The sequence below is a fragment of the Pristiophorus japonicus genome, chromosome 5, assembly GCF_044704955.1.
Source record: "Pristiophorus japonicus isolate sPriJap1 chromosome 5, sPriJap1.hap1, whole genome shotgun sequence".
NCBI classification, from domain to species: Eukaryota; Metazoa; Chordata; class Chondrichthyes; family Pristiophoridae; genus Pristiophorus; species Pristiophorus japonicus.
The window spans coordinates 161,588,002-161,613,337 of record NC_091981.1 but is presented as its reverse complement, the minus strand read 5'-3'; the positions used below and the strand labels follow the sequence as shown (position 1 = coordinate 161,613,337).

Here is a 25,336-nt window from a genome sequence, read left to right as displayed (position 1 = left end):
GAGGAGTCTTTGAAGGGCCTCACCTGCATCAACACGCACAAGGGACTGTTCATCTACAACAGATGCCCGTTTGGAATTCGGCCGGCTGCTTCCAGAGAAACATGGAGAGCCGACTCAAGTCGGTACCACACACGGTGGTCTTTCAGGATGACATATTGGTCACGGGTCGGGACACCGCCGAGCACCTACAAAACCTGGAGGAGGTCCGCCAGCGATTGAATCGCGTAGGGCTGCGGCTGAAGAGGTCAAAATGTGTCTTCATGGCAACAGAAGTGGAGCATTTGGGGAGAAAGATCGCGGCGGACAGCATTCGGCCCATAGACGCCAAGACAGAGGCCATCAGGAACGTGCTCAGGCCACAGAACGTCACGGAGCTGCGGTCGTTCCTGGGACTCCTGAACTATTTTGGTAACTTCCTACCGGGGTTAAGCACCCTTTTAGAGCCCCTACATGTGTTATTGCGCAAAGGTGAGAACTGGGTATGGGGAAAAAAAACAAGTAATTGCTTTTGAGAAAGCCAGAAACATTTTACGCTCCAACAAGCTACTTGTATTGTATAACCCGTGTAAAAGACTTGTGCTCGTATGTGACTCGTCGTCATACGGAATCGGGTGTGTATTACAACAAGCTAACGTTGCGGGGAAGTTGCAACCTGTCGCCTATGCTTCCAGGAGCTTGTCTAAGGACGAGAGGGCCAACAGTATGATTGAGAAAGAGGCATTAGCGTGTGTGTTCAGGGTAAAGAAAATGCATCAGTACCCGTTTGCCTCAAATTTGAACTGGAAACCGATCACAAGCCCCTCACATCCCTGTTCGCGGAAAACAAGGGGATAAATACTAATGCCTCAGCCCGCATACAAAAGGTGGGCACTCGTGCTCTCAGCATATAACCATACCATCCGCCACAGGCCAGGCACCAAGAACTGTGCGGATGCTCTCAGTCGGCTACCATTGCCCACCAACGGGGGTGGAAATGGCGCAGCCTGCAAACTTGTTGATGGTGGCGCAGCCCGCAGACTTGTTGATGGTCATGGAAGCGTTTGAAAATGATAAATCACCTGTCACGGCCTGCCAGATTAGGACTTGGACCAGCCAAGATCCTCTGCTGACCCTAGTAAAAAAAAAACTGTGAACTGCATGGGAGCTGGGCCAGCATCCCCGTTGAAATGCAAGAGCCAATCAAGCCGTTCCAGCGGCGAAAGGACAAGCTGTCCATTCAGGCAAACTGCCTGTTGTGGGGTAACCGCATAGTGGCTACCAAAAAAGGGCAGGAAGATGTTCATCTCGGATCTCCACAGCACACATCCGGGCATAGTAATGATGAAAGCGATAGCCAGATCCCACGTGTGGTAGCCCAATATCGACTCTGACTAAAGAGTCCTGTGTACGGAAATGCAGCGTGTGTGCTCAGTTGAGCAACGCGCCCAGAGAGGCACCACTAAGTTTGTGGTATTGGCCCTCCAGACCATGGTCGAGGATCCATGTCGACTATGCGGGCCCGTTTCTCGGTAAAATGCTCCTGGTGGTGGTGGATGCTTTATCAAAATGGATTGAATGTGAAATAATGTCGGGAAGCACCGCCACTGCCACCATTGAAAGCCTGAGGGCCATGTTTTCCACCCACGGCCTGCCTGACATACTGGTCAGTGACAACGGGCCATGTTTCACCAGTGTCAAATTTTTAAAATTCATGACCCGCAATGGGATCAAACATGTCACCTCGGCCCCCTTTAAATCAGTCTCCAATGGGCAGGCAGAACGGGCAGTACAAACCATCAAACAGAGCCTTAAACGAGTCACAGAAGGCTCACTCCAAACCCGCCTGCCCCGAGTACTGCTCAGCTACCACACGAGACCCCACTCGCTCACAGGGGTGCCCCCGGCTGAGCTACTCATGAAAAGGACACTTAAAACCAGACGCTCGCTGGTTCACCCCAACTTGCATGATCAGGTAGAGAGCAGGCGGCAGCAACAAAATGTAAACAATGGTCGTGCCACTGTGTCACGGGAAATTGATCTGAATAACCCAGTGTATGTGCTAAACTATGGACATGGTCCCAAGTGGATCGCGGGCACGGTGATACTAAAGAAGGGAGTAGGGTGTTTGTAGTCAAACTAGGCAATGGACAAATTGGCAGAAAGCACCTGGACCAAATGAGGCTGCGGTTCACAGACTGCCCTGAACAACCCACAGCAGACACCACCTTTTTCGAGGCCACAACACACACCCAAAGAATCAACGACACCACGCTGGACCAGGAAATCGAACCCATCACACCGAACAGCCCAGCAAGGCCAGGCTCACCTAGCAGCCCTGCAAGGCCAACAACACACCAGCCCAGCGAGGGCACAGCCAACACACCAGAACAGACATTTGTACCGAGGCGGTCCACCAAGGAAAGAAAGGCTCCCGACTGCCTCACCTTCTAAATAGTTTTCACTTTGACTTTGCGGCAGGGGGAGGGGGGGGCGGGGTGCAGTGATGTTGTGTATCTGTAAAGCATGCACTCCCATGTTCTGCCACCAGGGAGCTCATCCCATGAAGTCCCAAGGGATCCCAGTATCCCTTGGGTGCACTGTATATAAGCTGGCCCCTAAGGCCTGTTCCTCACTCTGGAGTGTCTTATTAAAGACTGAGGTCACTGTTACTTTAACCTCCCTGTGTGCAGCCTCATCTGTATTAGGAACACAATAGGTACCACTGTTGTTCACAATTTATATTAACGATTTGGACTTTGGAACCAAAAACACAATTTCTAAATTTGCAGGTGAAACCAAATTGGGGGGGGGGAAGAAGAATAGTCAATAATGAGGACTGCAACAAATTACAGGAAGTCATTAATAAACTTGCAGAATGGGCGTATAATTGGCTAATGAATTTCAACACTGATAAATGTGAGGTACAGGTTGAACCTCCTCTATCCGGCACAACCCCTCATCCGACACCATCCCCGGCCACTCCGACATGAACAAATTGAAGTCCTTCCTCGCTGCCGACTCCCGCAATCGCTGGCCTGACCCCGTGATCCACTGCACCCACACCCCATCCCAATCTTTCTGCCGCACTCCCAGCCCCAAGCCAGCCAGCCCCAATATCCCCTTGCTCAGTACCTGTATCATCCAATTTAACATGACCTCCCCTCGTCCGGCAAAATCTCTTATCTGGCACAGGCCAGGTCCTGAGGGTGCCGGATCAGAGAGGTTCAACCTGTATTACATTTTGATAAGAAGAATAGGGAGGTCACGTTACTTTGAAGGTGCAAGTCTCCGTGAGGTAGAGGCGCAAAGTGATCTCGCAGTACAATACACAAATCATTAAAAGTAGCGACAAGGTCTTAAAAGAGTAAACCAAACACTAGGATTTATTTCTAGAGGGATAGAATTGAAAAGTAATGGTTATGCTAAACTTGTATCAAACGGAGTACTGCGTACAATGGGATATAGAGACACTGGAGAGGGTGCAGAGAAGATTTACAAGGATGATACCAGAAATGCAAGAGTATACCCATCAGGAAAGGATGAATAGGCTGGATCTCTTTTCTCTTGAAAAAAGGCTGAGGGGTGACGTAATAGAAATCTTTAAAGTTATGAAAAGTTGAGATGGAGCGGATACAGAGAGTGTTTCCACTTGTGGGGAAGAGCATAACTAGAGACCATCAATGTAAGATAGTCACCAAGAAATCAAATAGGGAATTCAGAAGAAACTTCTTTAACCAGAGAGTGGTGAGAATGTGGAACTCGCTACCACAGGGAGTAGTTGAGGCAAATAGTATAGATGCATTTAAAGGGAGGCTAGATAAGTATGAGGGAGAAGGGAATAGAGGGTTCTGCTGACAGAGTTAGATGAGGAAAGATGGGGGGAGGCTCGACTGGAGCATAAACGCCGGCATGGACTGGTTGGGCCGAATGGCCTGTTACTGTGCCATTTATCCTATGCAATTAGTTTGTGTGTGGAGGAAGGGAGGAGTGTAAACGTATTAACTTTTGCTAAGATACTTTCCAGTATTTTCTGTTTTCATCCCAGATGCCATTAACTTTATAGCTTTATCCACTTGAGCTCATGAACCTAAACCTTACCCACTCAACTTTTATTTTATTTAAAACTAATATGCAGGACCTCACACTAACCAACATTGAAATCCATCTCTCACCTTTATGCTCATTCCACCATCTTATTATCCTTTTGCAGGTTTCTTCGGTCTTCAGAAATAATCATTGCGCCTCCTGTATTAGTATTGTCAACAAATTTGGACAACATATTCGATATTCAACAGAATCTCTCTACCCACTTCCTAACAATTTCACAAACTGCCCCCTCTAACCAATTTTGAAATACAATTTCCTACCTTCTTCTCCTCTTAATCTCAATTTTCTTTTTACTGTGTGCTACCTTGTCAAAGGCTTTCCAAAAGTCCACTTACATTCCACCCATTATATTTGCCTCATCCACCATTACGATCCCCTCTTCAAAAGAACGATCAGGTTTGTTAAGCACAATCTTCCTTTATAAAAATCCATGTTGGCTACTTCAAATCATTTTATCTTCATCTAGATATTTAGTAATTTAATCTTTAAAAGGTTCCAACATTTTCCTTACCACAAATATTAAACTAAATGGCCTCTAATTAGCCGGGTTAGTCCCCCCTTCAAAATGGGCATTACATTGCCATTCTGGCACACACCCAAATTGGGGGCGGGGGGAACAAACAAAGTGGAGTGGTTTAATTGCAATTTGCAACCTGGGAAGCTTACCCCAACGTATTCCATATCAAAGTGTTAAATCTGTCGATCAAGATGCAGGAACAATACAATACTGAAGTCGTCAGGTGCTACACAGACCGCAATGTATTGGTTGGTGGATGCAGATGGACTACACCGGTGCAGCAACACAACCCAAGGCCAACAACACGCGTTTCCTTAAACGTTATCGCTGATGCAAGTTTCCACCATCAAAGAGAGGTTTTTTTTCCAACAAGACAGGCAAAGGGAAAATAACAGGAATTAGGGGCAAAGACACGGGATGTATAAGAAAAATCACGATGATGCAGCAAAATTTAAATATTACCTCACCTATATCAACCCAACTCAATTAAAAACACAGCTGATTAACTTGAGGGTATTTCCTGGTGAGGTGATATAGAAATTAAAAAACGAAGATATGATGCACAAGTACATCAAGCACAAGAGCTACAACCAGACACTTACAGCAATCCCTCCCTCGCCGTCTGTCAGCAACCAGCACGCGCGCATGAGCAGTACATTCCAATGACACAAGCTGCATCCTTCGCAGCACCATTCTGCGCCTGCGCACATGGTTCCATTGTTGCTGAGCCGCAACCGCGAATCAATCCCCGGGGGTGAGGGCAGTGCAACGTGGTGCTACCCCAGGCAGCTCGCACATGTTTGAACGCCGGTGGGCAGGAGTCTCAAAAAAATAAAGCAAACGTAAATTTTAAATGAATTTTTAAAAATTATTTCGACAGTGTAGAATATTTTATTGAGAACAATTTAGAGAATGCAATACATCAAATAATGAGATTCACAGTCCTAAAGCTCCATTGATCTGGTTTTACAGGAGGGAAGGAAAATTCTGGATCACTTGTGGCAAGAAACAATTTAATATTGTCGTTGGTAATTAGTTCAATTTTGAGTCCTGGAATGTTCAAGTTCCTAGACCAGCAGTCTACTTGTCAGTTAGAATTAAGTTTTCATCAATTCATAGAGCTTTATGGCACAGAAGGAGGCCTTTCGGCCCATCATATCTGTGCCGGCCTAATCCCACTTTCCAGCTCTTGGTCCATAGCCTTGCAGGTTACAGCACTTCAACTGCATATCCAAGTACTTTTTAAATGTGATGAGGGTCTCTGCCTCTATCACCCTTTCAGGCAGTGAGTTGCAGATCCCCAAGTTGAAAAACTCAACTTCTCCCTAATCCTTCTACCAATTACTTTAAATCTATGCTCCCTGGTTATTGACCCCTCAGCTAAGGGAAATAGGACCTTCCAATCCACTCTATCTAGGCCCCTCATAATTTTATACAACTTAATTAAATCTCCCCTCAGCCTCCTCTGTTCCAAAGAAAACAACCCCAGCCTATCCAATATTTTCTCACAGCTAAAATTCTCCAGCCCTGGCAACATCCTCATAAATTTCCTCTGTACCTTCTCGAGTGTAATCACATCTTTCCTGTAAAGTGGTGACCAGAACTGTCCGCAGTACTCAAGCTGTGGCCTAACCAGTGTTTTATACAGTTCAAGCATAACCACCCTGCTCTTGTATTCCATGCCTCGGCTAATGAAGGAAATTATTTTGTATGCCTTCTTCACCACTTTATCTACTTGTCCCGCTACCTTCAGGGATCTGTGAACATGCACTCCAAGTCCTTCTGTTCCTCTACACTTCTCAGTATCTTACCATTTAAAAACATAGAAACATAGAAAATAGGTGCAGAAGTAGGCCATTCGGCCCTTCGAGCCTGCGCCACCATTCAATAAGATCATGACTGATCATTCACCTCAGTACCACTTTCCAGCTTTCTCTCCATACCCCCTGATCCCTTTAGTAGTATGGGCCACATCTAACTTCCTCTTGAATATATCCAATGAACTGACATCAACAACTCTGCGGTAGGGAATTCCACAAGTTAACAACTCTCTGAGTGAAGAAGTTTCTCCTCATCTCAGTCCTATTGTGTATTCTCTTGCTTTGTTAGTCCTCCCCAAATGCTTTACCTCACACTTCTCCAGACTGAATTCAATTTGCCACTTTTCTGCCCACCTGATCAGCAATATTCCCTGTAATTTTGTTTGGCCCTGTGCAGCCCCTTTTACTGACAGCACTGGGCCATTCAAAATACCACGCTTGCAGGGAACATTGCTGACTAGTCCATTAAAATCTCCCTGCAGTCTACAGCTTTCTTCTTCACTATCAACCACACGGCCAATTTTTGTATCATTTGCAAACTTGATTCCTGGGATGAGAGGGCTGCCATATGATGAGAGATTGCATAGAATGAGCCGAGACTCTCTGGCGTTTAGAAGAATGAGAGGTGATCTCATTGAAACATCCAAGATTCTGAAGGGAATTAACAGGGTAGATGCTGAGAGATTGTTTCCCCTGGATGGAGTGTCTAGAACTAGGGGGCATAATCTCAGGATAAGGGGTAGGTCAATTAAGACCGAGATGAGGAGGAATTTTTTCACTCAGAGGGTTGTGAATCTTTGGAATTCTCTGCCCCAGAGGGTTGTGGATGCTGATTCTTTAAGTATATTCAAGGCGGAGCTAGATAGATTTTTGGATCCTGGAGCAATCAAGGGATCTGGACAGGCGGGAAAGAGGACGATGATCAGCCATGATCTTACTGAATGGCGGAGCAGGCTCGAGGGGTCATATGGCCTACTCCTGCTCCTAATTCTTATGCTCTTATGTCCTTCAACTTCTTAATCATTCCACATACATTGAAGTCTAAATCATTGATATATACCACTAAAGGCAAGGGACCTAGTACTCAGCCCTGCAGAACCCCATTCGAAACAGCCTTCCAGTCACAAAAGTACATATCGACCATTACCCTTTGCTTTCTGCCATGAAGACAATTTTGGATCCAACTTGCCAGTTTCCCTTGGATCCCATGTGCTTTTATTTTTCTGACCAGTCTGCCATGTGGGACCTTGTCAAAAGCCTTACAGATAGATAGCAAAGCGTGATCCGAAATCATTTTATAATTTTTACACTGATTCTATCTCAGTTAATACATAACATAAGAACATAAGAATTAACAACAGGAGTAGGCCATCTAGCCCCTCGAGCCTGCTCCGCCATTCAACAAGATCATGGCTGATCTGGCCGTGGACTCAGCTCCACTTACCCGCCCGCTCCCTGTAACCTTTAATTCCCTTATTGGTTAAAAATCTATCTATCTGTGATTTGAATACATTCAATGAGCTAGCCTCAACTGCTTCCTTGGGCAGAGAATTCCACAGATTCACAACCACAAATTCCTTCTCAACTCAGTTTTAAATTGGCTCCCCCGTATTTTGAGGCTGTGCCCCCTAGTTCTAGTCTCCCTGACCAGTGGAAACAACCTCTCTGCCTCTATCTTGTCTATCCCTTTCATTATTTTAAATGTTTCTTTAAGATCATCCCTCATCCTTCTGAACTCCAACGAGTAAAGACCCAGTCTACTCAATCTATCATCATAAGGTAACCCCCTCATCTCCGGAATCAGCCTAGTGAATCGTCTCTGTACCCCCTCCAAAGCTAGTATATCCTTCCTGAAGTAAGGTGACCAATTTCCCAACATGATTTCCCCTTCATGAATCCATGTTGCGTCTGCTTGATTGCACTATTCCTATCTAGATGTCCCGCTATTTCTTCCTTAATGATAGCTTCAAGCATTTTCCCCACTACAGATGTTAAACTAACCGGCCTATAGTTACCTGCCTTTTGTCTGCCCCCTTCTTTAAACACAGGCGTTACATTAGCTGCTCTCCAATCCGATGGTACCTCCCCAGAGTCCAAAGAATTTTGGTAGATTATAACGTATGCATCTGCTATAACTTACGCCATCTCTTTAAATACCCTGGGAATGCATTTCATCAGGACCAGGGGACTTGTCTACCTTGAGTCCCATTAGCCTGTCCAGCACTACCCCTCTAGTGATTGTGATTATCTTAAGGTCCTCCCTTCCCACATTCCCGTAACCAGCAATTTTTGGCATGGTTTTTGTGTCTTCCACTGTGAAGACCGAAGCAAAATAATTGTTTAAGGTCTCAGCCATTTTCACATTTCCCATTGTTAAATCCCCCTTCTCATCTTCTAAGGGACCAACATTTACTTTAGTCACTCTTTTCCGTTTTATATATCGGTAAAAGCTTTTACTATCTGTTTTTATGTTTTGCGCAAGTTTACTTTCGTAATCTATCTTTCCTTTCTTTATTGCTTTCTTAGTCATTATTTGCTGCCGTTTAAAATTTTCCCAATCTTCTAGTTTCCCACTAACCTTGGCCACCTTATACGCATTGGTTTTTAATTTGATACTCTCCTTTATTTCCTTGGTTATCCACGGCTGGTTATTCCTTCTCTTACCGCCCTTCTTTTTCACTGGAATATATTTTTGTTGAGCACTATGAAAGAGCTCCTTAAAAGTCCTCCACTGTTCCTCAATTGTGCCACCGTTTAGTCTGTGTTCCCAGTCTACTTTAGCCAACTCTGCCCTCATCCCACTGTCGTCCCCTTTCTTTAAGCATAGTACGCTCGTTTGAGACACTACTTCCTCACCCTCAATCTGTATTACAAATTCAACCATACTGTGATCACTCATTCCGAGAGGATCTTTTACTAGGAGATCGTTTATTATTCCTGTCTCATTACACAGGACCAGATCTAAGATAGCTTGCTCCCTGGTAGGTTGTGTAACATACTGTTCTAAGAAACAATCCCTTATGCATTCTATGAATTCCTCCTCAAGGCTACCCCGTGCGATTTGATTTGACCAATTGATATGTAGGTTAAAATCCCCCATGATTACTGCCGTTCCTTTTTCACATGCCTCCATTATTCCCTTGATTATTGTCCGCCCCACCGTGAAGTTATTATTTGGGGGCCTATAAACTACGCCCACCAGTGACTTTTTCCCCTTACTATCTCTAATCACCACCCACAATGATTCAACATTTTGTTCATTAGAGCCAATATCATCTCTCACAACTGCCCTGATATCATCCTTTATTAGCAGAGCTACCCCACCTCCTTTCCCTTCGTGTCGATCTTTCCGAATTGTCAGATACCCCTGTATGTTTAATTCCCAGTCTTGGCCACCCTGCAACCACGTTTCTGTAATGGCCACCAAATCATACCCATTTGTAATGATTTGTGCCATCAACTCATTTACTTTATTCCGAATGCTGCGTGCGTGGGTAGTTGAAAATGCCTATTGTTTCCTGCCCTATTGCCTGGATTTTACGGTGCTTCCAACAATGTACACTGTTAGAAGCCTTCAGAATGACCCCCACAAGTTCCGGGTTTCTGTAAGCGATGTGTATGCACGAAAATCCAGAACTTGAGATCTGTCATGTTTCGCTTTGAAAGATCCACCACATCCGCTACAAATTCACTTTCGCTGGTGCAGAGTTCGTCCAACTAATGCCCAGCGAATGCCCACAAAACCCTTACACGTGGTAAAAGCAGGCATATGGCCTTCTTTTACCAGAGTAACGGTTAAAATAAATGTTCCAATAACATTTTTTAAATGATTTAAACATTCACATACATTTAAAATTAGTTTAAGTAAATTTTTGTAACATTTTAAAATGTTCACATTTATTTTTCAAAAAAATAAATGTTTTAAATGTTTAATTGAAGGATTTTAATTAATTTTGAACTGTGATCATTTATTTTTATTTAAGTAGTGTGAAATTTTATTTATTAGATGATTTCTATTATGCTTATGGGGATTCCATAAGTAAATGAAATCCCCATAAGCGTCATAGGAATCCCCTTTTTGATTGGTTGGCCTGGCCCACATGATCTCAGCAATGCTTGTGAGTCGCATGTGCCCCTGGGATACATGAGCCTTTACGCAGGCATACGCCTGCAGGCCCAGGATCAGAACAGTCTGAAACTCCAGAGATACTGGGTAAGGTAGGTTCAGAGACATACGCCGGAGGCAAGTCTCCAACTGCAATTTCCATGCCAATGTTTTTGCACTTCTCAGAAATATTCACTTTTCAGAGAGTGAACAGAAATAAAGATTGCATTTTAGTTTCTAGCTTGCCAGAAGGCAGCTTATGCTTATTTCTTTCCATGACAATACAAGAAGTTTGCTATTGATTCAAATATAGTTTTATATATACAGAAAATGCTGGAAATCACAGCGGGTCAGGCAGCATCTGTGGAGAGAAAGCAGAGTTAACGTTTCAGGTCAATGACCCTTCGTCAGAACTGGAGAGTGTTCGGAAAGAGCACATTCTTAACAAGCACTGAAAGGGGGAGGGGAAGAAAGAACAAAAGGGAAGGTCTCTGATAGGGTGGAAGACAGGAGAGATTAGAGTGACAAAAGGGATGAAGGGCCAAATAGAAATGGTAATACCAGGAGTTAGAAAAACATTCGTCAAGATAGAGTGTGAATGGCGGGATAATGACCAACTGCCATTAGAGACAAGGAAAAAAAAAAGAAACAGGCTCTGAGGGGGGCCGGGGGCTGGGGAAGGCGGAAAGGGAGCCAAAGATTGGCAGCGGTTATGCTTTGAAATTGTTGAACTCAATGTTGAGTCCAGAAGGCTGTAAAGTGCCTAAACGAAACATAGAAACATAGAAAATAGGTGCAGGAGCAGGCCATTCAGCCCTTCTAGCCTGCACCGCCATTCAATGAGTTCATGGCTGAACATGAAACTTCAGTACCCCATTCCTGCTTTCTCGCCATACCCCTTGATCCACCGAGTAGTAAGGACTTCATCTAACTCCCTTTTGAATATATTTAGTGAATTGGCCTCAACTACTTTCTGTGGTAGAGAATTCCACAGGTTCACCACTCTTTGGGTGAAGAAGTTTCTCCTCATCTCGGTCCTAAATGGCTTACCCCTTATCCTTAGACTGTGACCCCTGGTTCTGGACTTCCCCAACATTGGGAACATTCTTCCTGCATCTAACCTGTCTAAACCCGTCAGAATTTTAAACGTTTCTATGAGGTCCCCTCTCAGTCTTCTGAACTCCAGTGAATACAAGCCCAGTTGATCCAGTCTTTCTTGATAGGTCAGTCCCACCATCCCGGGAATCAGTCTGGTGAATCTTTGCTGCCTCAATAGCAAGAATGTCCTTCCTCAAGTTAGGAGACCAAAACTGTACACAATACTCCAGGTGTAGCCTCACCAAGGCCCTGTACAACTGTAGCAACACCTCCCTGCCCCTGTACTCAAATCCCCTCGCTATGAAGGCCAACATGCCATTTGCTTTCTTAACCGCCTGCTGTACCTGCATGCCAACCTTCAATGACTGATGTACCATGACACCCAGGTCTCGTTGCACCTTCCCTTTTCCTAATCTGTCAGATAATAGTCTGTCTCTCTGTTTTTACCACCAAAGTGGATAACCTCACATTTATCCACATTATACTTCATCTGCCATGCATTTGCCCATTCACCTAACCTATCCAAGTCACTCTGCAGCCTCATAGCATCCTCCTCGCAGCTCACACTGCCACCCAACTTAGTGTCATCCGCAAATTTGGAGATACTACATTTAATCCCCTCGTCTAAAGATGAGGTGCTGTTCCTCGAGTTTGCGTTGAGCTTCGTTGGAACAGTGTAAGAGACCGAGGACGGAGAGGTCAGTGGGAATGGAGAATTAAAGTGACAGGCAACCGGAAGCTCAGGGTCACACTTGCGGACTGAATGGAGGCGCTTCGCAAAGCGGTCACCCAATCTACGCTTGGTCTCCCCAATGTAGAGGAGACCACATCGTGAGCAGCGAATACAGTATACTAAATTGAAAGAAGTACATGTAAATCGCTGTTTCACCTGGAAGGAGTATTTGGAACCCTGGATAGTGGGAAAGGAGGAGGTAAAAGGGCAGGTGTTGCATCTCCTGCACTTGCACAGAAAGGTGCCGTGGAACGGGGAGGGGGTGCTGGGGGTGACTACGTAATGGACCAGGATGTAGCAGAGGGAGCGGTCCCTTTAGAATGCTGAGAGGGGAAGGGAGGGGAAGATGTGATTGGTGGTGGGATCATGCTGGAGGTGGCGGAAATGGCGGAGGTTGGTGGGGTGAAAGGTGAGGACAAGGGGAACCCTGTCATGGTTCTGAGAGGGAAGGGAAGGGGTGAGAGCAGAGGTGCGGAAAATAGAACGGACACGGTCGAGGGCCATGTTAACCACAGCGGAGGGGAATCCTTTATTGAGGAAAAAAGAAGACATGTCAAAGGCGGTAGTGTGAAAGTTGGCATTGTCAGAGCAGATGCAATGGAGACGGAGAAACTGGGAGAATGGATAGGATGCTGACAGGATGCGGGGTGGGAGGAATTGTCATCCAGATAACTGTAGGAGTCAGTGGGCTTATAGTGGATACTGGTCGAAAGCCTATCCCCAGAGATTGAGACGGAGAAGTCGAGGAAAGGAAGAGCCGGAGATGGACCATGTGAAGATGAGGGAAGGGTGGAAATTGGATGCAAAGTGAATGAAATTTTCAAGTTCAGGGCGAGAGCAGGAAAGATTCTCAAAGTTTGTTTGCATGGTTTCATGCTAGGCAGCATCCTAGGCCCAACTCTCTTCTCCTAATGAGGAGCCAGATGCATCAATTACTGAAAGTGCTACTCAATGACAGATGACACGCTTATCTTCCAGCCTGCTCTAGAGCAATATCATCGTCAACAACAACAGCTTGCATTTATATAGCACCTTTAAGATAGTAAAGTATCCTAAGGTGCTTCACAGGAGCATTATCAGACAAAATTTGACATCGAGCCACATAAGGAGATATTAGTGCAGATGAGGCAGGTTTTAAAGAGCACCTTGAAGGAGGAAAGAGAGTTAAAGAGGCGGAGAAGTATAAGGAGGGAATTCCAGAACTTAGGGCCTTGGCAGCTGCAGGTGTGGTTGCCAATGGTGCAGCGATTAAAATCGGGAATGTGTAAGGGGCCAGAATTGGAGAAGTGCAGATATCTGAGAGGGTTTTAGGGCTGGAGGAGATCAGAAGGAGTGAGGCCATGGGGGGATTTGAAAACAAGGATAATAATCAGAAATGCAATTATTCACATCTGGATTCCTGATTAGTCGCATGAGGCTGGTGGCTAACATATTGGCCAACACTGTTTTAGTGACACTTTGATAGCATATGAGATAATATGGTCCGGAGCCACAGAACATTACCTCATGAGAGAGATTCACTCTGTCTCTGGAGGCAAAACACTGCGAGCTACAAAATGTAAATCAATTCAGGACAATCAATAGATTGATTAGATCTTTCACTCATATTGCAGGAAGTTTGTGACCACAAATGTAAAGTCACAAATGATGGCCTTTAAATATTTACACTTTTATAAGGTCTCTCAATTGAATTGCAGACTGCAACTTTTGAACAACAGTCTTGTGCATACATAGGATCCGAAATTGGTGAAGGCCAAGGCCCGCCCAACTGCTGCCCAAAGGACCACCAATGGCCGCCGAGAGACTGGGCAGTACTTTGCCTGGAAGATTCCGCTAAAAGAGATGGCAGTACTGCCCGATGGCCAAACAACAACTTACGCCATCAATCTGGGCGGCAGCGGGCGGGAGCTCTCAATCTTGGCGGCAAAGGCTCTTGCCGCCCAAGTGTCGCGAGGATGGAGTCGGGCCCAGGGAGGGTGGAAGACCTGCAAATAAAAATCATGCCAAACAAAAAAAAACACCGGAACACCTTCAGGGGACCCCATCCAAGTAAGTCGCTGTAAAAAATGTTTTTAAAATATAGTCACTAACCTTTCTTCTTCATTCTTCATACCTACCGTCGGGGTTAGAACAGCCTCCAGGCAGCTGGCACCGACTCCTGTCCGCACCAATCTGGTAACTTGGTGGGCGTGAGGCCACTTACGCTACTTGGTCGCCAGAGGACGTCAGCGGGCGGTTCCTGGCGGTACTTCCTTCCCGTCTGCTCCAGCCTAGGTGGAAAATGGCAAGGAGAGCAAAACGGCAGCAAAATACGGCGGCAGTGGGCTAATAGTCACTTTGATGTTCTGAATCTGCCCTGCAATGTAAATGGGCTAATTCAGACTAGCTTGTAGCTTCACCATATTAGTGTGGATGGGAAGTAATTCAAGAAAACAAACAAGATTTTGGCTCAATTATCCCCAATGCCATTTTTTGGTGTATTGCAAGAGTTACGCCCGTTTATTTTGGACTCAACTACTTAAAAAAAAAATAACTTGCAAGTTTCCCCATTCTATTTTTTGAAATTGGCGCCGTTTAGCCTATCCTTTAGCTTCAGGGAGTGGAGCCTAAAGCCTGCGCCGAAAAACGATCCACCCACCCCCTTCAGGGCACGCACAAAAAAAAGACCAGTACTGCATTCGGCCATTTTTAAAGAGCCAGTTATGTGTGAGAACTTTAATTCTCAGTGGAAAAATCAGAGCTGCAATACAATATCATCCCCATCATCATAGGCGGTCCCTCGGAATCGAAGAAGACTTGCTTCCACTCCTGAAGTGAGTTATTTGGTGGCTGAACAGTCCAATACGAGAGCCACAGACTTTGTCACAGGTGGGACAGATAGTCATTGAGGGAAGGGGTGGGTGGGACTGGTTTGCCGCATGCTCTTTCTGCTGCCTGCGCTTGATTTCTGCATGCTCTTGGCGGTGAGACTCGAGCTGCTCAGCGTCCTCCTGGATGCACTTCCTCCACTTAGGGCAGTCTTTGGCCAGGGACTCCCAAGTGTCAGTGGGGATGTTGCACTTTATCAGGGGGACTTTGAGAGTGTCCTTGTAACATTTCCGTTGCCCACCTTTGGCTCATTTGCCATGAAGGAACTCCGCACAGAGCACTTGCTTTGGGAGTCTCGTGTCTGGCATGCGAACTATGTGGCCTGCCCAATGGAGCTGATCGAGTGTGGTCAGTGCTTCAATGCTGGGGATGTTAGCCTGGACGAGGCACTGATGTTGGTGCGTCTGTCCTCCCAAGAGATTTGTAGGATCTTGCGGAGACATCGTTGGTGATATTTTTACAGCGACTTGAGGTGTCTACTGTACATGGTTCATATCGCTGAGCCACACAGGAGGGTGGGTATTACTACAGCCCTGTAGACCATGAGCTTGGTGGCAGTTTTGAGGGACTGATCTTCAAACACTCTTTTCCTCAGGCGGCCGAAGACTGCACTGGCGCACTGGAGGCGGTGTTGGACCTTGTCGTCGATGCCTGCTCTTGTTTATAGGAGGCTCCCGAGATGAGGGAAGTGGTCCACGGTGTCCAGGGCCACGCCATGGATCTTGATGATGGGGGCTCCACCAGCCTGTCCTCGCTGCACAGCACTGCCCCCCAGTCATCAAGATCCACGGCGAGGCCCTGGATACCGTGGACCACTTCCCATATCTCGGGAGCCTCCCATAGAAACATAGAAACATAGAAAATAGGTGCAGGAGTAGGCCATTCGGCCCTTCGAGCGTGCACCACCATTCAAGAAGATCATGGTTGCTCATTCACGTCAGTACCCCTTTCCTGCTTTCTCTCAATACCCCTTGATCCCTTTAGCTATCAGGGCCATATCTAACTCCCTCTTGAATATATCTAATGAACTGGCATCAACAACTCTCTGCGGTAGAGAATTCCAGAGGTTAACAACTCTCTGAGTGAAGAAGTTTCACCTCATCTCGGTCCTCAATGGCTTACCCATTATCCCATCAACAATACAATATACAACGCGGCTCAAGAACCAAGAATTTCTCACGGGATGAAGTGGAGGCACTAGTTACTGTAATTGAGGCCAGAGGGCACGAGCTGGACACCAGCAGAGGTCACATAAAAGTTTCACCAAAAGAAATGAAGAAACGCTGGAACCAACTTGCAGAAGATTACTGTGCAATGGTGACCACCCCGAGGTCCGGAGGCCAACGCAAAAAGAAATGGCAGAACCTTGGTCAAGTAGTTAGTGTAGGTAATATTTTCATTTATTCAATGGAATTGCAATTGTAAATGTGACCATCTGTATGTCCCATCCAGCAGAAAAATATCCTCTCTAAAATGTTATATTTTCATCTTTGCAGAGGAAGATGGCACACAACGAAAGGTAAAGAACTGGAACAGGAGGAGGCCCAGCAAATCTGCACCCGCTGACACTCTTGGAAGACAGGGTCGTTGCTTTGATAGGTCCAACAGTCTATCGACTCTGGATCAGTTCCTATGGACTGGAGGGTTGCTAATGTAACAGCACTTTTTAAAAAAGGAGGGAGAGAGAAAACGGGTAATTATAGACCAGTTAGCCTGACATCGGTGGTGGGGAAAATGTTGGAATCGATCATTAAGAATGAAATAGCAGCGCATTTGGAGAGCAGTGATAGGATTGGTCCAAGTCAGCATGGATTTATGAAAGGGAAATCATGCTTGGCAAATCTTCTGGAATTTTTTGAGGATGTAACGAGTAGGGTGGACAAGGGAGAACCAGTGGATGTGGTGTATTTGGACTTTCAAAAGGCTTTTGACAAGGTCCCACACAAGAGATTGGTGTGCAAAATCAAAGCACATGGTGTTGGGGGTAATGTACTGACGTGGATAGACAGGAAGCAGAGAGTCGGGATTAATGGGTCCTTTTCAGAATGACAGGCAGTGACTAGTGGAGTGCTGCAGGGCTCAGTGCTGGGGCCCCAGCTCTTTACAATATATATTAATGATTTAGATGATGGAATTGAGTGCAATATCTCCAAGTTTGCAGATGACACTAAACTTGGTGGCGGTGTGATCTGTGAGGAGGACACTAAGAGGCTGCAGGGTGACTTGGACAGGTTAGGCGAGTGGGCAAATACATGGCAGATGCAGTATAATGTGGATAAATATGAGGTTATCCACTTTGGGGGCAAAAACATGAAGGCAGAATATTATCTGAATGACGGAAAATTAGGAAAAGGGGAGGTGCAGCGAGACCTGGGTGTCATGGTTCATCAGTCATTGAAAGTTGGCATGCAGGTACAGCAGGCGGTGAAGAAGGCAAATGGCATGTTGGCCTTCATAGCAAGGAGATTTGAGTATAGGAGCAGGGAAGTCTTGCTGCAGTTGTACATGGCCTTGGTGAGGCCCCACCTGGAATATTGTGTTCAGTTTTGGTCTCCTAATCTGAGGAAGGACATTTTGGCTATTGAGGGAGTGCAGCGAAGGTTCACCAGACTGATTCCAGGGATGGCTGGAATGACATATGACAAGAGACTGGATCAACTGGGCCTTTATTCACTGGAGTTTAGAAGGATGAGAGGGGATCTCATAGAAACATATAAGATTCTGACTGGACTGGACAGGCTAGATGCGGGAAAAATGTTCCCGATGTTGGGGAAGTCCAGAACCAGGGGACACAGTCTTAGGATAAGGGGCAGGCCATTTAGGACTGAGATGAGGAGAAGCTTCTTCACTCAGAGAGTTGTTAACCTGTGGAATTCCCTGCCGCAGAGAGTTGTTGATGCCAGTTCATTGAATATATTCAAGAGGGAGTTAGATATGGCCCTTACGGTTAAGGGGATCAAGGGATATGGAGAGAAAGCAGGAAAGGGGTACTGAAGGAATGATCAGCCATGATCTTATCGAATGGCGGTGCAGTCTTGAAGTGCCGAATGGCCTACTCCTGCACCTATTTTCTATGTTTCTATGTTTCTATGTCCTGCCTGGAGCAAAGCAACTATCACTGCACAAGCTGGGCCCACACTCGCAGGATAGGGTAAGTCCTGCATATTCCACAGTCTGGCTTCGCTAAATATTAAGTGTTGCGTGGGCTAGCCATGCTTCGGTTCATGGGGATGTCTCCGTCAGCTATGCTTTGGTTGATGCAATATTTTGTCATTCATCGTGGTCTTTCAAATGAGCCTGCTGCCTGTGCTGTGTGTGCCTACTCATGCCCCCTCTATGCTGCTAACCAGTTGTCTGTTCTGTTATATTTTACAGAATGTGAGGCTAACCCAGACGAGGCTGAAGCCAAAGCAGAAGAAGATTCAGATGCGGAGAATATCTTCCAAACGAAGAAGAAAGATGAAAATATAACTTTTTAGCGAGGGGGTTGAGGGGGAGGGGCAGGGGGAAGGGATGGATGAAGCCCCCATTCTTGTACTCACTCTGGAAGAGGTGCAGGTGCTGCTCATTGAGGTGCCAGGCCCTTTCCGAGTGGTATGAGCGTTGGGACATTCCGTGGTTTCTCACAATCTGAGGCTGGGGATTCCAGTGGGATGCAGTGAGGCACCCCCAGGGCTCCACCATCCGAGGCTGCGGGTCCCAGTGGGATGCAGCGAGCCACATCCAGGGTGAGGAGGGGAAGGAGAGCTCTCCTGAGGTGCAGGATCTAACAGATGTGGTTCAGATGATGGCAATGAGTGCGGAGAGCATTGACCTTATGCGATCACTCCTGGACACCCAATCAATGGGGTGGGTGATGAGATATCGGGACTGTTGGAAGAAATAACAACTCTCTCACGAGAAATGGGAACACTGTCCGGACACATGTGAGAGGGAATGTTGCAGGCAGCTGATACTATGTCGGTGCAAACCTTCGGTCCAAACACCCAAGGTCTCACCCCGCTGTTGGCCAAGAACGGGGAAACAATCATCAAGGACATCGAGGCAGTCAGGGCCCACTGGAAGAAGATCTCCTCAATCAAGACTCTGCTTTTGACTCGAGTGTTCTCGACTCCATTCCACAGCATGCTACCCGCCACCATCTCAGTGAGACCCCAACACTGCATGAGGTAGAAAAAGCCGTAAGAACGCTAAAAAACAAGGCTATTGGAGGGGATAGAATCCCTGCTGAGACACTGAAATATGGCGGAGAGGCACTGCTGGCGCGAATACATGACTTTATTTCTCTCATCTAGAGGGAGGAAGTATGTTGGGAGATCTTAGAGATGCAGTGATCGTGACCATCTTTAAAAAAGGGGACGTCCGACTGCAACAACAACAGAGGAATCTCCCTGCTATCAATCATCGCTAGAATCCTCCTCAACTGTCTTCTCCCCGTGGCCGAGGAGTTCCTCGCGGAGTTGCAGTGCGGATTTTGTCCTCTATGGGGCAAAACGGACATGATTTTTGAAGCGCGACAGCTGCAGGAAAAATGCAGGGAACAGCACCAGCCTTATACATGGCATTCTTCGACCTTACAAAGGCCTTTGACACTGTCAGCTGCGAGTGTCTATGGAGCGTCCTCCTCCGTTTCGGATGCCCCCAAAAGTACATCACCATCCTCTGCCTGCTCCACGACATCACATGCAGGCCGTGATCCTTACCAACAGATCCATCACAGACCCAATCCACGTCCGGACCGGGGTCAAGCAGGGCTGCGTCATCGCCCCAACCCTCTTCTCAATCTTCCTCGCTGCCATGCTCCATCTCACAGTCGACAAGCTCCCCGCTGGAGTGGAACTAAACTACAGAACCAGTGGGAACCTGTTCAACCTGCGCCATCTCCAGGCTAGGTCCAAGACCACCGCAACCTCTGTCATCGAGCTACAGTACGCACATGACACCTGCATCTGTGCACACACAGAGGCTGAACTCCAGGACGTAGTCGACATATTTACTGAGGCCTCGAAAGCATGGGCCTTACGCTAAACATCCGTAAGACAAAGGTCCTCCACCAGCCTGTCCTTGCCGCACAGCATTGCCCCCCAGTCAACAAGATCCACAGCGCGGCCCGCGATAAAGTGGACCACTTCCCTTATCTCGGGAACCTCCTATCAACAAGAGCAGGCATCGACGACGAGATCCAACACCACCTCCAGTGCGCCAGTGCAGCCTTCGGCCGCCTGAGGAAAAGAGTGTTTGAAGACTAGGTCCTCAAAACTATCACCAAGCTCATGGTCTACAGGGCTGTAGTAATACCAGCCCTCCTGTATGGCTCAGAAACATGGACCATGTACAGCAGACACCTCAAGTCGCTGGAGAAATACCACCAAAGATGTCTCCGCAAGATCCTACAAATCCCCTGGGAGGACAGACGCACCAACGTTAGCGTCCTCATCCAGGCCAACATCCCCAGCATTGAAGCACTGACCACATTTGATCAGCTCCGCTGGGCAGGCCACATAGTTCGCATGCCAGACACGAAACTCCCAAAGCAAGTGCTCTACTCGGAACTCCTTCACGGCAAACGAGCCAAAGACGGGCAGTGGAAAAGTTACAAGGACACTCTCAAAGCCTCCCTGATAAAGTGCAACATCCCCACTGATACCTGGGAGTCCCTGGCCAAAGACCGCCCTAAGTGGAGGAAGTGCATTCGGGAGGGCGCTGAGCTCCCCGAGTCTCGTCGCCGAGAGCATGCAGAAATCAAGCGCAGGCAGCGGAAACAGCGTGCGGCAAACCCACCCACCCCTTCCCTCAACGACTATTTGTCCCACCTGTGACAGAGACTGTGGGTCTCGTATTGGACTATACAGGCACCTAAAAACTCATGTTAAGAATGGAAGCAAATCTTCTTCGATTCCGAGGGATTGCCTATGATGATGATGCAGATGACGGAGGGAATGTTGCAGGTAGCTGGTACACTGTCGGTGAATATGAGGGAGGGAATGTTGCAGGTAGTTGAAACACTGTTGGTGAACATGAGGGAGGGAATTTTGCAGGTAGCTGAGACACTGTCAGAGCACATGAGAGAGACAATGTCGGAGTTAGCTGCTGCAATAAGGGAACACGCTCAGACCCCATGGCCATTGACAGAATCAACTGCCATTCCCACTCCAATCCCCAAACCAGCCTCTGAAGAGGCCCAAGCCAAGCCTTCCACATTACCACCTGCCCACGCCCTCCCATCAAGAAGTGCGCATTACCCGAGATGTTTGAAACAATAAGCTTGGTTCCAACCCGAGAAACGCTGCACCACCGACTGCGACAGGGTTGGAGTCAACAAGACCAAGCGCAGCGGGCGGTCTTAGAATAAGGTAGAGAAGAGATGGGTGCAGCTTTTCTTTGCTGCTGTTGTTTTTTTTTATTGTTGTTACTGTTGTAACAGTTGTCAAGTTAAAAGTTTTTTGTAAGTTATGTAAATTTACAAGTTTAAAAGTTTGTAAGTGATCTTAAAGTTTTTAAGTGATCTTAACTGAAAACTTTAAAGTTTGATACAAGAATATTTTTTATTAAAGTTAAGTCCAAACAAGTGTTAAACTTTTGAATAAAATATATTTTAAATTATAACTGAATAATTTCCATTATTTGTTCCATTATTAACACAACCTTTTGAACTAAAGAAGAATAATTTCCATTATTTGTTCCATTAACACAATACTACATTACGGAACAGGTCCAAACAGTAAACATGGTCCATTTGGAATAGTTGCCGCTGAGCCTTCAGGTAGCAAAGCGTTCATGGATGAGCTGCTGGTACAAGGCTCGAGCAAACGTTCAAGGGACACGATGGCCCGCCTCATCCGCCATCGTGCTCCGGGTTCAGGTAGTTGCATGGCTTCCTCCTCCTCCTCGTCATCTGCATCTTCCTCCTCATCATCAGCCACTATCACCTCAGGTGGATCGTTTACTATCAGCTGTTGCTGCCTCATGATGGCTAAGTTGTGCAGCATGCAGCACACAACAGTGAACTGATCAACAATCTCAGTGGAGTATAGCAAGTAGCCTCCAGGATGGTCCAGGCATCAGAAATGCTGTTTCAAGATGCCAATGGTCCTCTCTATTCTGCTGCACTTCGCAATGTGCGACATGTTGTAGTCCTGGTCAGCTTTTGTCCGGGTTACACGTAGGGATGTCATGAGCCAGGTGGCGAGGCCATACCCTTTGTCTCCCAGCAGCCAGCTCTGCCCTTCTGGCTGTTGCTGAAACATGGCAGATATAGTGCTCTCACGTAGGATGAATGCATCATGGGTGCTCCCAGGATATCTCGCATCAACTGCCATGATGCGATGCATATCATTACACACGAGCTGCACATTCAGAGTGGAAGCCTTTTCTGTTTCTGTACATCTTGGAATCCTCCAAAGGTGCTCACAAGACGATGTGGGTGCGATCAACGCAGCCATGTACCTTTAGGAAGCCAGCAATCCTGAAGAAGTCCACAGCCCTGTCACGCATTACCTGGGCGGTCATGGGGAACGTTATGTAGTCATTCCTCCGGGCATATAATGCAGCAGTCACCTGCCTAATGCAGACATGTGGTACATGTTGAGAAATGGCGCACACATCCCCAGTTGTGGCCCTGGAATAATGCAGATGCATAGAATGAAAGTGCAGCTGCAACCTTCACTTCAACTGACAACACAGTCCTCCTGACGCTTCTAGGTTGCAGGTCTGTTCTCACTAACTTTCGGTTACAATTCTTTGTGGAAACGCAGCCTTCTCACACAGTCTGCATCACTCAGGTGCAGGTATGAATGCCTGTCTCGATATACCTGACGTGGGTAAGGCCTCCTGCCCATCATGAGGTTCCTCATGCAATGACGTCAAATCAGTAGTCTCCTCCACAGCACCATCATGCAGAAAGCTTGCATGAGGTATGGCATTGTCAATATTGCCCCATAATTAAATTGTACCTTTACAAGAGGCTCAAAACAACAGGACAAGGAGTTAAAGCTTCTCTCCTCTCTCTCTCCCCAAGGTCGAATCGCTAGTATGGACCGCACACTGGTCTGCGCATGCGCAATAGGCTTGCTTAGAACGAGATGCTAGGCATTCAATGAGGACATTTGGGGCAACAAAATCTAATGCCATTCTTTACCCCCTGCCCCCCCCCCCCCAATCCCAGGCTTCTTTTGAGGCTGCTGCATAGTGTAAGGCTTCTCCTCCCTTCAGTTCGGTTTCCCCCATTCACCCATCCCCCTCACGGGCTTCTTTTGAAGCTGAGCCCCGAGCCCGTGTCCAGGCGAGGGAGGGATTCTGCCGGCCGACGCTCTGACCCTTGAGCCCGGTGAGGAGACGTTCAATGGTGGCGTGGCACTTTGAAAAAAATCCAAAATTAAAGAATTGCAATAGACTTCCATTTTTTCCGCTTTGAGTTTAAAAAAAATTAAGCTTCATGATGCATGTTCAATATCTTCTTGATTCCCTCCAAAACTTCACATAAAAACAATGGCTTCTTTCTGGGCCGATTTTTTAATGTGCACTCGATTTTCTTAATTGTCCAGAAGGTTTTTTGGGAGTGATCACAAGGAAAATGTAAGTTGGCCAAACTTGCATAAATGTGAAAAACTGCCGCGGACATCAGGTTACACAAAAAAATACAAACCTAAAAAAATCATAACTGAGTTACGCTGGCACAGAAACTTTGGGAAAACTTGGATATTTTAATTTACGCCAAAACAAACGGCGCAAATAACTGGGGGACATTGAGTCTATTAAATCTAAGAGGTTTCTAGCACAGATGAGTGTAGGATCCAGTTAACAAAGAGCTGCTAATGAATTTTCTTTTAAGTTGGTGATTACAACTAATAAGTTGAAGATATCCATTTTGAACCAATGCAAGATAATGGAGGAATGTCATATATATATGTGAAATATTAGTAGTTTGAAACATAGAGTGTTCTTTTCATATGTACCACAATGCCTTTACATTTAAACTATGCAATGATCCATCATGTGTTTGGTTTCCACAATTGCCCATCTGCCAAGTTTTCACTTTCGGTTTGATAATTATGAAATCGCAATTGGAAGTCAAATGCTTCCCATACAGGAAGGAAGGTGAAATGAGAGATCAAGTCACCGTAAGTATCCAAGTAATCAGTTAAAAAGTAGAAATGGCAGAGGCCCAGTCTCTTGACTAAGAATTGATTTGAAGCAAAGGGCAAAAGGGTGAATATAAAATACAGGGGGTACAGTAGCATAGTCGAGTTATAATCCAGAGACTTGAGTTCAAATCCCACCACGCAACTGTGGGGTTTAAATTCAGTTAATTTTTTTAAAAAATCTGAATTTAAAAAGCTAGTATCAATAATGGTGACCATGAAACTACCAGATTGTCGTAAAAACCGATCTGGTTCACTAATGTCCTTTAGGGAAGGAAACCTGCCATCCTTACCTAGTCTGGTCTATATGTGACTTCAGACCCACAGCAATATGGATGACTCTTAACTGCCCTCTGAATTGGCCAAGCAAGCCACTCAGTTGCATCAAACCGATGCGACAAAGTCAGCACTATAGTAACTTCCCCACAAGACTGCAGCAGTTCACAAAGGCGGCTCACTACCACCTTCTCAAGGGCAGTTAGGGGTGGGCAATAGATGTTGGCCACCCACATCCTGTAAACAAATTTTTTAAAAATCCATTTTAAATTTGAAACTAATACTAACTCCATGCTCTTTGAATCGTGCTCTTCAGACAGTTAGTGCATCAATTTTAACTTCTCATCCACAGGACAGCACCTCAGGTCGTATAGCACTTATACAGTACTGCACTGGAGTGTCACCCTAGATTACATGATCAAGTCCTGGACTCGGGCTTGAACCTTCAAACTACTAACTCAGAGATGAGAATGCCACTAACTGAGCCAAACTAACACTTAACTGCTATTTACCAGATCCCTTTTTCAACTGTGTCTTGAAACTTCTACAATATTCTGAACTTCCAGGGATTGAAATTCTATGTGCTAATATTGCCAATGGTTTAGCAACACTCAGAAACAGAAAAGCTAAGTGCATCAAATTAATCATCCTTTGTGAATAGCTGTTGCAAGAGCCCCAATTCTGCTCATTTAA

General features: G+C 46.2%; 1 protein-coding gene across 5 annotated transcripts in view; it reads right to left on the bottom strand.

Moving 5' to 3' along the window:
• The window catches only part of LOC139264489 (cytoplasmic dynein 1 intermediate chain 1), a 532,713-nt gene that overhangs the window by 476,799 nt on the left and 30,578 nt on the right, over window positions 1-25,336 (bottom strand). The window contains exon 1 of one of the 5 annotated variants that reach the window (XM_070881051.1): window positions 5,206-5,228. The exons of 3 other annotated variants lie outside the window; for them this stretch is intronic. The gene's annotated coding sequence lies outside the window, so the exon portion shown is untranslated. Of the gene's footprint in view, window positions 1-4,752; window positions 4,806-5,205; window positions 5,229-25,336 lie in introns of those variants that run through there. One more of the 5 variants, XM_070881052.1, reaches the window with a different exon arrangement.